The sequence below is a fragment of the Arachis duranensis genome, chromosome 4, assembly GCF_000817695.3.
Source record: "Arachis duranensis cultivar V14167 chromosome 4, aradu.V14167.gnm2.J7QH, whole genome shotgun sequence".
NCBI classification, from domain to species: Eukaryota; Viridiplantae; Streptophyta; class Magnoliopsida; order Fabales; family Fabaceae; genus Arachis; species Arachis duranensis.
The window spans coordinates 21,780,672-21,795,543 of NC_029775.3; positions in this window are offsets into that span (position 1 = coordinate 21,780,672).

Genomic DNA, 14,872 nt, shown 5'->3' on the forward strand with positions numbered 1-14,872 from the left:
TTTCATAACCATTTATGGCACCTAAGACCGGAGAAACCTCTAGAAAGAGGAAAGAGAAGGCAAAAGCTTTTACCTCCGAGTCATGAGAGATGGAGAGATTCATCTCAAAGGTCCATCAAGACTACTTCTATGAAGTTATGGCCAAGAAGAAGGTGATCCCTGAGGTCTTTTTCATGCTCAAGAAGAATGAGTATCCGGAGATCCGACATGAGATTTGAAGAAGAGGTTGGGAAGTTCTCACCAACCCCATTTAACAATTCGGAATCTTAATGGTTCAAGAGTTCTATGCTAATGCATGGATCACCAAGAACCATGATCAAAGTGTGAATCCGAACCCAAAGAATTGGCTTACCATGGTTCGGGTGAAATATTTAGATTTTATTCCAGAAAATGTAAGGTTGGCATTCAACTTGCCAATGATGCAAGGAGATGTACGCCCCTACACTAGAAGGGTCAACTTTGATCAAAGGTTGGACCAAGTCCTCATGGACATATGTGTGGAAGGAGCTCAGTGGAAAAGAGACTCCAAAGGCAAGCCGGTTCAATTAAGAAGGCATGACCTTAAACCCGTGGCTAGAGGATGGTTGGAGTTCATCCAACGTTCTATCATTCCTACTAGCAACTGATCCGAAGTGACTGTATATCGGGCTATCATGATCCATAGCATCATGATTGGAGAGGAAGTAGAAGTTCATGAGGTCATATCTCTAGAACTCTACAAAGTGGCTGACAAAACCTCCACCTTAGCAAGGTTAGCCTTCTCTCATCTCATCTGTCACCTATGCAGTTTAGCTGGAATTGTCATAGAGGAAGACATCCTCAATGAAGAGGATAAGCCCGTCACTAAAAAGAGGATGGAGCAAACAAGAGACCCCACTCATGGACCTTAACAAGAGCATGAGGAAGTCCCACATCAAGAAATCCCTAAGATACCTCAAGGGATGCATTTTTCTCCACACAACTATTGGGAGCAACTCAACACCTCTTTGGGAGATTTGACTTCCAATATGGAGCAACTAAGGATGGAGCACCAAGAGGACTCTATTATTCTCCATGAAATTAGAGAGGATCAAATAGCCATGAGGGAAGAGCAACAAAGGCAAGGAAGAGACATAGAGGAGCTCAAGCATTCGATAGGATCTTCAAGAAGGAGAACTAGCCGCTATCACTGAAGTGGATCCATTCTTTAATTTTCTTGTTCTTATCTTTTTGTTTTTCGATTTTTATGCTTTATGTTTGTCTATGTTTGTGTCTTTATTATATGATCATTAGTGTCTAGTGTCTATGCCTTGAAGCTATGAATGTCCCATAAATCCTTCATCTTTCTTAAATGAAAAATGTTCCTAATTACAAAAGAACAAGAAGCACATGGATATCGACTTTTATCTTGAAATTAGTCTAATTATTTTGATGTGGTGGCAATACTTTTTGTTTTCTGAATGAATGCTTGAACAGTGCATATTTTTTATAGTGAAGTTTATGAATGTTAAAATTTTTTGCTCTTGAAAGAATGATGAAAAAGAGAAATGTTATTGATAATCTGAAAAATCATAGAATTGATTCTTGAAGCAAGAAAAAGCAGTGAAAAAAAAAGTGGCGAAAAAAGGCGAAAAAGAAAAAGAAAGAAAAATAAAAAACAAGCAGAAAAAGCCAATAACCCTTTAAACCAAAAGGCAAGGGTAAAAGGGATCCAAGGCTTTGAGCATTAATGGATAGGAGGGCCCAAAGGAATAAAATTCTGGTCTAAGCGGCTAAATCAAGCTGTCTCTAACCATGTGCTTGTGTCATGAAGGTCCAAGTGAAAAGCTTGAGACTGAGCGGTTAAAGTCGTGATCCAAAGCAAAAGAGTGTGCTTAAGAACTCTGGACACCTCTAACTGGGGACTTTAGCAAAACTGAGTCACAATCTGAAAAGGTTCACCCAGTTATGTGTCTGTGGCATTTATGTATCCGGTGGTAATACTGAAAAACAAAGTGCTTAGGGTCACGGCCAAGACTCATAAAGTAGCTGTGTTCAAGAATCAACATACTGAAATAGGAGAATCAATAACACTATCTTAATTCTGAATTCCTAGAGAAGCCAATCATTCTGAACTTCAAAGGATAAAGTGAGATGTCAAAACTATTCAGAAGTAAAAAGCTAATAGTTCCGCTGAAGAACTGAAGATTGATGGTTTAGAAGTTATAGTAAACTCTCGTTGTAAGTATAGTTACTAAACCAAGCAATCAACTTTTCTTACAAACATTTTGGTTGTCACAAGTAACAAACCCATTTAATATTGATAACCGAGTATTTAAACCTCGGGTCGTCTTCTCAAGGAATTGCAGGGAGGTATGTTCTTATTATTGGTTATGAGTTTTGTAAATTGGGGGTTTTGAGAATAAGGAACAAGTATGATAAATGATAAGTGAAATAAATAAATATCTATAAAATAAACTCTTAGCAAGGTATGAGAAACTAGAAGTCCTATCCCGGTTATCCTTATCAATTGCGATGAGAATTGGATTTTTCTCCCACTAAGTCAACTTTTAACTATGAAGGTAAGTCAAGTGGATGAATTAATTTTTAATTCCTCAGGTCCTAGTCTTTCCATGGGAAAGGCTAGAGTTATTGGAACTCGAATTAATTCTTGAAGAGTTTCAATTTTCAGTCAACAATGAGTTTGACAACTCAAGAGTTACAAATTAATCAACCAAAGCCAAGAATGTAGAAAGCTAAATTAAAATCATATATCTGAAAACATCTCAATAATGTATATTAAATAAGAGAATCAATCCTAACATGAAAAGTTCATAAGCCAATTGGGCAACACAAATAAGATACAAATGAAAGCATCAGAGTAAATAAAAGTAGAAGAGAAACATAAATTATTGAACCTGGTTTGAAGAAACAATCCCAATAAAAATTGTAAGTTGAAATAATAAATCCTAAATCCTTTAAGAGGAATCCTAGTCCTAAGATCTAAGAGAGAGGAGAGAACCTCTCTCTCTCTCTAAAAACTACATCTAAACTAAAATTGTGAATTGTGAAAAGCATGTTGAGTCTCTGCATGTTCCCTGACTTTAATCTGTGTTTCTGGGCCGAAAACTGGGTTGAAATGTGGCCCAGAATCTCTGACAGTGACTTTTGTAATTCTGCAGATCGCGCACGTCACGCGTCCGCGTCGTTCACGCGTTCGCGTCACTTAGCATTTCTCGTTTCACGCGTGCCCGTCGTCCACGCTTTTGCGTCATTCGTGCAGCTTCCAATCCGTGCGGTCGCGTCAGGCACGCGAACGCGTCACTCTGATTTCTTCCATTTCGCGCGGTCGCGTGAGCCATGCGACCGTGTGACTTTTCGCTGGTCATCTCCTCATTTCCTTGTATTCCTTCCATCTTTGCACACTTCCTCTTCATTCTCTAAGCCATTCCTGCCCTATGAAGCCTGAAACACTTAACACACAGATCAAGGCATCGAATGGTAATAAAAGAGGATTATTTAGCTAAATTAAGACCAAAGAAGCATGTTTTCAATCATAGAACTAAACTAGGAAGGAATTGTAAAATCATGCAAATCCTATGAATAAGTGGGTGAAAAGCTTGATAAAATCACTCAATTGAATACAATATAAATAATGAAATAGTGGTTTATCAACCTCCCCACACTTAAACATTAGCATGTCCTCATGCTAAACTCAAGGAGACCAAATAAATGATAGCATGTCCTCATGCTAAACTCAAGGAGACCAGATAAATGAATAGGGAAAGGCAAGACTCATGCAATGCAGCCTATAAATGTGAATGCAACTACATGCAAAATGTTTCTACCTACTTGGTAAAAAAAAGTAAATAAATCCTTCAAGTATAAATATGAACTGGATTTCACTAATTCAAATCACAAAATACAATATAAGTAACTTGCAAGAAGAAGATAGCTCATGAAAGCATGGAACATAGAATTAAGCACTGAACCCTCACTGGTAGTGTATATCACTCTAATCTCTCAATTGTATAGGGTACTTCACTCTAATCTTCTCTAATCATACTTTCTAAACTTTGTTCTTCAGCTAACCAATCAACAAATATTTAATGTATATATACAAACATCATGAGGTCTTTTCAGGGTTGTAATAGGGCTGAGGTAAAGGTAAGGATGTACATATAAGGCTAAGTGAGCTAACAGAGTGAATCCTTGATTAGTCTAAGATCTCACCTAACATATACATACTTTATAAAATTTACAATTCTTTACCTAACTAACGTACTTTATAAAATTTAAAATTCTTTACCTAGATACCCAAATTTTTTCCACTTTTGTATTACATGTTCATGTATCAAACTTATTTTTGAATTTTGTCCCATGTGCATTGCTTTATTTTGCATTTGGGGAATTCTTTTGTATCCCCTTTATTTAAATACTGAATTTTTTTTATATATGCACATGGTAATTTAATTACTTTGATTTCACATGAGCATGCTTCCCAAAAAAATTTTTTATTTTGAAATATCTTTATTCTTTTTAACTTTCTACCTTGTTTCTATCATCCGTGTTCCCATAAAGTTTCCCCACACTTAAACAATTACACAATTTCTATCTTAAGCTAACCAAGGATTCAACTTGGGATTTTTATTTTGTTTTTCTGCTTAAGGCTAGTAATGTGGTTATAAAACAAGAGGGAATTTAAAGGCTCAAGGGAGCTAACAAGGGTAATGTAAAGGTAGGCTAATTTAGGAATGGTGAGCTAGAATCAAACAATGGCCTCAATCATGTGCAAGCATGTAAATATACTAAATAATGGACATATAGAATGGAACAAAGTAAAGATTACAATTATAGAGAAGAAAACACACAAGAATAAAATATTATGGTAAAATAATGTAACCATGCAATTAAACTCAAAATCTCACAGGTTGTGTGTTCTTTGGCTCAAAAACCATGTTCCAAATATAACTTCAAACAAATTTAGCACAATTTTTTTTTCAATTTAAATTGGTGAAATACTATAAAAATTTCTTGAAAAGAAAATATTACTTCAACCAAGTAGTAACTAAATGCATAAAATCAAACAAACATGCAATCAAATATGCAAATACAATAATGAATAAACAAAGAAAATAAAACAATGGTGTTGAAAAGAAGAAAATAGCTAACCCATGGAGATCGGTATCGACCTCCCCACACTTAAAGATTGCACCATCCTCGGTGCATGCTAAGATGTGCAGGTGGACGGGTTGTTCCAACTGATGCTTCTCTCCAAAGATTGTGCAGATGGACTTGTCTTGTCTCCCCATGTAAATGTAACGTCTTCCGGTTCCCCTCCGGGTGGCCATCCTGAAAGAAAAAGGGAAGAAAAGTAACCCAGAAATAAAGATAAGAAAATAAATGAAGTATGGATGGGTTAATGCCAAATGATAAGAGTCTCATTTACATGGAAGCTTCAACATGTACGTGAGAAAACAATAGAAGCCATGGCATGCCAGTGGTACAAAATGTACAATAATGGGGAAGAGAGTGGGTAATAAAAGAAAATGTAAGTTCATGTCAATGCAAAAGGAATACAGGTATCATAAAAGATTGACATTGACAGAAAAATAGCATCACCCAACATTGTAAAACAAGTCACTAAAAATTATACCAGAAAAGATGCAACAGTTAAATAAGAGAATCAACACCAAAGGAAAAATAATAAATTTAGAAAAGAAAAGAAAAATATGCACTAAATTAAAATGCAATGAATGAGATATGCAAATAAATAAAATGAAAGATAAGAAGAATGAGAAGGGAAAGAAGTGAGTAAGAAAAGAGGGAGGGAAAAATTAGGATTGGGGAAGAAAAGATATTTGGCAAATTAGGATAAGCTGTGCGGCGCAAGCGACGCGAACGCGTGGGGTACGCAATCGCGTGACTTGCGTTTGAAGTTAATCGACACGGTCGCGTCGGTCACGCGGTCGCGTGACACGTTTTATGCTACTGGCGCGAGGGCTGCCTCGCGCTCGCACAACTCTCTGTTCAGAATCTTATTTTGCCAAATTTTGGGTGACGCGATCGCGTAGTCGTCGCGATCGCGTGAGTGGCAAATATGGGGATATGACACGGACGCATGAGCCATGCGTCCGCGGGGTAAGTTATGCTTCCAGCACCACTCCAGCATAACTTTCGGTTATGCACCCTTTTCACGTCGATTTTCATGCCACGCGGCCGCGTGGGTGACGCGGTCGCGTGGGAGGCCAAAGTTCCCACATGACGCGGTCGCGTGGGGTCAAATTATACTAAAGGCGCGCCTCTTTGTTCAATTCTTTTCTACCCAACGCACTAGTAACGCGGACGCGTTAGCGATGCTGCCGCGTCGCGTGCGTGTTTTTCCTTTTTTTTCATGCAGGTATGCAATTATGCAGTATGCAATGCGAATGAATAATATTCAAGTTCAATTAAAAAGGAAATAAAAATAAATAACTTGAAATAAAACTGAAAAAGAAACGACCATACCATGGTGGGTTGTCTCCCACCTAGCACTTTTGGTTAAAGTCCTTAAGTTGGACATTGGATGAGCTTCCTGTTATGGCAGCTTATGTTTAAATTCATCCGAAAATCTCCACCAATGCTTGGAATGCCAATAGCATCTGGGTCCCAAACTAGGCATGTAAAGCTTCTGAGCAGCTTCAAACAGATTCTCAGGCTCCCGGGATGACGAATGTCAGTATAGAATCCATGATCCCAAGCCTTGCTTTTAAATCCACCTCCGTCTTGATCTACATGTTTCCATCCGAGCGGTTTAAAAAGTAGATTCTCACCACGGTGACCAAACGTTCTCCGTGATCCATTCAATTGAGCATGATACCAATCGTTGCACTTCAAGTTGAAGCGTGGAACCTTATTGAACCTTGTGCACCAGCTCTGAGTACGAGCCATTTCCCTCTTACTCTTAAAGCCGCAGAGAGCTCTAAGCTGGCCATCTGTTTCAAGCAAACCATATTCAAGTGGAAGATTGAAGATAAAAGGCAAGGATTTTACCCACTTGTAGTTTGTGTTGGGCGGTAATGGCCTTGGGATAGGTGTTTCCAGTGGTTCTGTAAGTTCTACTCCCTTATAATCTTCTGTGAATTCTTCCATTTCTTTGCAAATTTCTTCTACTTCAACCATATCTTGATCAGAGTCTTCAATTTCTCCCTCATCATCGCTCAAGTCATATATTGGAGGTTGAGAAAAATCTACCTCAGCATCATCTTCATATTCACTCGGGGAAGATTCTTCTGTCTCAAAGAAATCACTTGCGGATGCAAGTTCGTCACTAAGAGAACAGGACTCGTGATCATCATCATCAAGGAAACCTGCATCCTGGGTTATTCCGTCCAGTTCTTCATAAGATATTTGCATTGGAGGCGGTGCAAAATCCTCCTCAGCGTCAATTGTAGCATCCTCGACAGAGTCTTCCATGACTCTGTGTTCCCATGGAGGTTCAGTATCTTCTAAATCTTCAACCAACTCTTCCTCTTCTATAATGACAGCATCCTCTACTTGTTCCAATACGAAGTTATGCTCTATGCTGTCCACTGGAGCTTCTCGTGTCTCCTCCACAACACATTCTTCATTAGATTCTCCACATGAAGCCATGTGAGTGTGTTGAGTGTCCGAACGTCTGGAAGATAATTGATTTATTGCTTGCTCCAGTTGATGAAGGGTTGCATTAAATTGGTTTATTGATTCTTCGAGGCGAACCTGTGATTCTGGCTTTGATGGATATGGGCATGGTGTATGGGGGAGTGGTGGTTCTTAGGAGTAATTGGATTGGTGTTGGGGTGGATAAGGATCGTACGGTGGCAATTGGTGAAAAAGAGCTTGTGAGTATGGTGGATTGAGGTTGTGTTGAAAGGATGGTCTCTGAGCATAGGGTGGGGCTTATTGGTAGCTACAAGGCGGTCCACCAAATCTATCAGTTGGGCATGCATTGTAAAATGGTCTTTGTCCATGATATCTAGGAGGGTGTTGTTGCCCAAAAGGGTGATCGATCCTTGTGGCTCCATCCATCTTTGATTGCTTAGACCTTGATGCATAGTCCTTTATAGCTTCCATTCCTTGCAACAAAATTAGAACCAAACTCAAAGCGAGAGGGGTGAGAATTCATAATAGCTATCAGAAACAAGAGGGAAGAGAGAAAACAAATAAACAAGCAAAAGAAAAAATATTTTTTTTTGAAAAATATTTACAATAACTAATAATAAGGCACACGTTTGCAATTCCCCGGCAACGGCACCATTTTGAAGAACTGAAGATTAATGGTTTAGAAGTTATAGTAAACTCTTGTTGTAAGTATAGTTACTAAACCAAGCAATTAACCTTTCTTACAAACGTTTTGGTTGTCACAAGTAACAAACCCCTTTAAAATTGATAACCGATTATTTAAACCTCGGGTCGTCTTCTCAAGGAATTGCAGGGAGGTATGTTCTTATTATTGGTTGAGTTTTGTAAATTGGGGGTTTTGAGAATGAGAAACAAGTATGATAAATGATAAGTGAAATAAATAAATATCTATAAAATAAACTCTTGGCAAGGTATAAGAAACTAGAAGTCCTATCCCGGTTATCCTTATCAATTGCGATGAGAATTGGATTTTTCTCCCACTAAGTCAACTTCTAACTATGAAGGTAAGTCAAGTGGATGAATTAATTTTTAATTCCTCAGGTCCTAGTCTTTCCTTGGGAAAGGCTAGAGTTATTGGAACTCGAATTAATTCTTGAAGAGTTTCAATTTTCAGTCAACAATGAGTTTGACAACTCAAGAGTTACAAATTAATCAACCAAAGCCAAGAATGTAGAAAGCTAAATTAAAATCATATATCTGAAAACATCTCAATAATGTATATTAAATAAGAGAATCAATCCTAACATGAAAAGTTCATAAGCCAATTGGGCAACACAAATAAGATACAAATGAAAGCATCAGAGTAAATAAAAGTAGAAGAGAAACATAAATTATTGAACCTGGTTTGAAGAAACAATCCCAATAAAAATTGTAAGTTGAAATAATAAATCCTAAATCCTTTAAGAGGAATCCTAGTCCTAAGATCTAAGAGAGAGGAGAGAACCTCTCTCTCTAAAAACTACATCTAAACTAAAATTGTGAGTTGTGAAAAGCATTTTGAGTCTTTGCATGTTCCCTAACTTTAATCTGTGTTTCTGGGCCGAAAACTGGGTTGAAATGCGGCCCAGAATCTCTGACAGCGACTTTTGTAATTCTGCAGATCGTGCACGTCACGCGTCAGCGTCGTCCACGCGTTCGCGTCACTTAGCATTTCTCGTTCCACGCGTGCCCGTCGTCCACGCTTTCGCGTCATTCGTGCAGCTTCCAATCCGCACGGTCGTGTCAGGCACGCGAACGCGTCACTCTGATTTCTTCCATTTCGTGTGGTCGCGTGAGCCATACGACCGCGTGACTTTTCGCTGGTCATCTCCTCAATTCCTTGTATTTCTTCCATCTTTGCACACTTCCTCTTCATTCTCTAAGCCATTCCTTCCCTATGAAGCCTGAAACACTTAACACACAGATCAAGGCATCGAATGGTAATAAGAGAGGATTAAGATTAGCTAAATTAAGACCAAAGAAGCATGTTTTCAATCATAAAACTAAACTAGAAAGGAATTGTAAAATCATGCAAATCCTATGAATAAGTGGGTGAAAAGCTTGATAAAATCACTCAATTGAATACAATATAAACCATGAAATAGTGGTTTATCACCCGCTCATCTAATTGGAGCTAAGCTTCATTGATATTTTGGAATTCATTGTATATTTTCTTCTTTTTATTCTATTTTGTTTTCAGTTGCTTGGGGACAAGCAACAATTTAAGTTTGGTGTTGTGATGAGCGGATAATTTATACGCTTTTTGGCATTGTTTTTAGGTAGTTTTTAGTATAATTTAGTTAGTTTTTAGTACATAATTATTAGTTTTTATACAAAAATCACATTTATGTACTTTGCTATGAGTTTGTGTATTTTTCTATGATTTCAAGTATTTTCTGGCTGAAATTGAGGGACCTGAGCAAAAATCTGATTCAGAGGCTGAAAAAGGACTGCATATGCTGTTGGATTCTGACCTCCCTGCACTCGAAATGAATTTTCTGGAACTAAAGAAGCCTAATTGGCGTGATCTTAATTGCGTTGGAAAGTAGACATCTTGGGCTTTCCAGCAATGTATAATAGTCCATACTTTGCCCGAGATTTGATGGCCCAAATTGGCGTCAAAACGCCGGTCAGAAACCCTTTTCTGGCGTTAAACGCCAGAACTGGCATAAAAGCTGGAGTTAAACGTCCAAACTGAAACCAGAGTTGGCGTTTAACTTCAAGAAAAGCCTATGCAGGTGAAAGCTTCAATGCTCAGCCCAAGCACACACCAAGTGGGCCCCGGAAGTGGATTTCTGCATCATTTACTTATTTATGTAAACTCTAGGTTACTAATTCACTATAAATAGGACCTTTTACTATTGTATTTTCATCTTTTGATCATCTTTGATCTTGGGATCAGGTCTTTGAACCCTTTTTTTATTGTTTCATGTTATTTGGGAGGCATGACCATTCGACCATGTCTAGACCTTGTTCTTATGTATTTTCAACGGTGGAGTTTCTACACATCATAGATTAAGGTGCGGAGCTCTGCTGTTCCTCATGAATTAATGCAAAGTACTATTGTTCTTCTATTCAATTCACGCTTATTTTTGTTCTAAGATATTCACTCGTACTTCAACCTGATGGATGTGATGATCCGTGACACTCATCATCATCCTCCCTTATGAACACGTGCCTGACAACCACTTTCGTTCTATCTGTGAGAGCTTGAGTGTGTATCTCTTGGCCTCCTGGTTCATGATGCATGGTTACCTCTCCTGACAATAAAGCCTTCCATTCCATGCGATCAGAGTCTTCGTGGTATAATCTAGAATCAATTGGCAGCATTCTTGAGATCCAGAAAGTCTAAACCTTGTCTGTGGTATTCCGAGTAGGATCTGGGATGGGATGACTGTGACGCACTTCAAACTCGTGACTATTGGGCGCAGTGACAGTGCGCAAAAGGATCAGTGGATCTTATTCCGACACGATCGAGAACCGACAGATGATTAGCCCTACGTAACCCGTAGTCGGACCATTTTCACTGAGAGGACGGACGGTAGCCATTGACAACGGTGATCCCCCAACATACAGCTTGCCATGGAAGGGAGTACGCATGACTGGATGAAAGTAGTTGGAAAGCAGAGATTCAGAAGGAACAAAGCATCTCCATAGGCTTATCTGAAATTCCCACCAATGAATTACATAAGTATTTCTATCTTATTTTATGTCTTATTTATCTTTTAGTTATCAAAACCCCATAACCATTTGAATCTACCTGACTGAGATTTACAAGATGACCAAAGCTTGCTTTAAGCCGACAATCTCCGTGGGATCGACCCTTACTCACGTAAGGTATTACTTGGATGACCCAGTGCACTTGCTGGTCAGCTACGCGGAGTTGTGAAGAAAGTGTGTGAGATCACGATTCCGTGTACCAAGGAGTCATATGATAAGGTACTGAGGTTGATGCAAGCACTACAAAGTTATTGTCCCGAAACAATATGTAAGTTTAGGGCAGTACCGTACTATGATGGGCACCTTATGGTGTGTGACTGTAGCATGTTTGATAAGGTATTTTGGATCTTTCCTGCCTGTGTGAAGGCTTTCAAGCATTGCAAGCCATTCGTCTCTGTCGATGGCACGCATCTGTATGGCAAATATGGTGGTATGTTTCTTATTGTAGTAGCACAAGACGGTAACAACAATATCTTTCCAGTTGTTTTTGCAATTGTTGAGTCTCAGACCATGGTGTCCTGGTCTTTCTTCCTTACCAGTATGAAATGACATGTGACCCCATAAGAAGGCCTATTGATTATTTCTGATAGATCCTAGGCGATCAAGGCTGCATTGAGAGCCGACGATAATGGTTAGCAGCCTCCTAGAACGTTCCATACTTATTGTGTCAGGCATATGGCTACTGGTGCACGAAATTGTGATCAACAATGGTGCCATCAACATGGTATGCTCAATTGCAATCTCAACTCTTTATCACAACTTCGCACAACTAACCAGCAAGTGCACTGGGTCGTCCAAGCAATAAACCTTACGCGAGTAAGGGTCGATCCCACGGAGATTGTTGGTATGAAGCAAGCTATGGTCATCTTGTAAATCTCAGTCAGGCAGATTCAAATGGTTATGGATGATATATGAATAAAACATAAAGATAAAGATAGAGATACTTATGTAATTCATTGGTGAGAATTTCAGATAAGCGTATGGAGATGCTTTGTCCCTTCTGTCTCTTTGCTTTCCTACTGTCTTCATCCAATCCTTCTTACTCCTTTCCATGGCAAGCTGTATGTTAGGCATCATCGTTGTCAGTGGCTACAATCCCGTCCTCTCAGTGAAAATGTTCAACGCACCCAGCCTTCAGGAGTTTGAAGCTCGTCACAGTCATTCAATCATTGAATCCTACTCATAATACCGCAGACAAGGTTTAGACCTTCCGGATTCTCTTGAATGTCGCCATCAATTCTAGCTTATACCACGAAGATTCCGATTAAGGGATCCAAGAGATATCCACTCAATCTAAGGTAGAACGGAGGTGGTTGTCAGGCACACGTTCATAGGTGAGAATGATGATAAGTGTTACAGATCATCACATTCATCAAGTTGAGGAACAAGTGATATCTTAGAACAAGAACAAGCTGAATTGAATAGAAGAATAATAGTAATTGCATTAATACTCGAGGTACAACAGAGCTCCACACCTTAATCTATGGTGTGTAGAAACTCCACCGCTGAAAATACATAAGAATAAGGTCTAGGCATGGCCGAATGGCCAGTCCCCAAAACGTGATCAAAAGATTCAAAGATCTAAAGATGATCAAAGATCCAAAGATGATCCTAAGATCGAAAAAATGATCAAAAGATGAGAATACAATAGTAAAAGGTCCTATATGTAGAGAACTAGTAGCCTAGGGTTTACAGAAATGAGTAAATGACATAAAAATCCACTTCCGGGCCCACTTGGTGTGTGCTTGGGCTGAGCATTGAAGCTTTCATATGTAGGGACTTTTCTTGGAGTTAAACGCCAGCTTTTGTGCCAGTTTGGGCGTTTAACTCCCATTCTTGTGCCAGTTCCGGCGTTTTAACGCCGGGCAGTTTTGAGCTGATTTGAAACGCTAGTTTGGGCCATTAAATCTCGGGCAAAGTATGGACTATTATACATTTCTGGAAAGCCCAGGATGTCTACTTTCCAACGCCGTTGAGAGTGCGCCAATTGGGCTTCTGTAGCTCCAACAAATCCACTTCAAGTGTAGGGAGGTCAGAATCCAACAGCATCTACAGTCCTTTTCAGTCTCTGAATCAGATTTTTGCTCAGGTCCCTCAATTTCAGCTAGAAAATACCTGAAATCACAAAAAAACACACAAACTCATAGTAAAGTCCAGAAAAGTGAATTTTAACTAAAAACTAATAAAAATATACTAAAAACCAACTAAAACATACTAAAAACAATGCCAAAAAGCGTACAAATTATCCGCTCATCACAACACCAAACTTAAATTGTTGCTTGTCCTCAAGCAACTGAAAATCAAATTGTTGCTTGTCCTCAAGCAACTGAAAATCAAATAAGATAAAAAGAAGAGAATATGCAATGAACTCCAAAAAGATCTATGAAGATCAGTATTAATTAGATGAGCGGGGCTTTTAGCTTTTTGCCTCTGAATAGTTTTGGCATCTCACTCTATCCTTTGAAATTCAGAATGATTGGCTTCTTTAGGAACTTAGAATCCAGATAGTGTTATTGATTCTCTTAGTTAAGTATAATGATTCTTGAACACAGCTACTTTATAAGTCTTGGCCGTGGCCCAAAGCACTCTGTCTTCCAGTATTACCACTGGATACATACATGCCACAGACACATAATTGGGTGAACCTTTCCAGATTGTGACTCAGCTTTGCTAGAGTCCCCAATTAGAGGTGTCCAGGGTTCTTAAGCACACTCTTTTTGCCTTGGATCACTCAGCTTTGCTAGAGTCCCCAATTAGAGGTGTCCAGGGTTCTTAATCACACTCTTTTTTCCTTGGATCACACTTTTATTTCTTTCTTTTTCTCTCTTTTTTTTCGTTTTTCTCTCTCTTTTTTTCTTTTTTTTTTGAATATTCACTGCTTTTTCTTGCTTCAAGAATCATTTTTATGATTTTTCAGATCCTCAGTAACATGTCTCCTTTTTCATCATTCTTTCAAGAGCCAACATTCATGAACCACAAATTCAAAAGACATATGAACTGTTTAAGCATACATTCAGAAAACAAAAGTATTGCCACCACATCAAAATAATTAATCTATTATAAAATTTAAAATTCATGAAATTCTTCTCTTTTTCAATTAAGAACATTTTTCATTCAAGAAAGGTGATGGATTCATAGGACATTCATAACTTTAAGGCATAGACACTAAGACACTAATGATCATAAGACACAAACATAGATAAACATAAGCATAAATTTTCGAAAAACAGGAAAATGAAGGACAAGGAGATTAAAGAACGGGTCCACCTTAGTGATAGCGGCTTGTTCTTCCTTTTGAAGATCTTATGGAGTGCTTGAGCTCCTCAATGTCTCTTCCTTGCCTTTGTTGCTCCTCTCTCATGATTCTTTGATCTTCTCTAATTTCATGGAGGAGGATGGAATGATCTTGGTGCTCCACCCTTAGTTGTCCCATGTTGGAACTCAATTCTCCTAGGGAGGTGTTGCTTTGCTCCCAATAGTTTTGTGGAGGAAAGTGCATCCCTTGAGGTATCTCAGGGATTTCATGATGAGTGGGATCTCTTGTTTGCTCCATCCT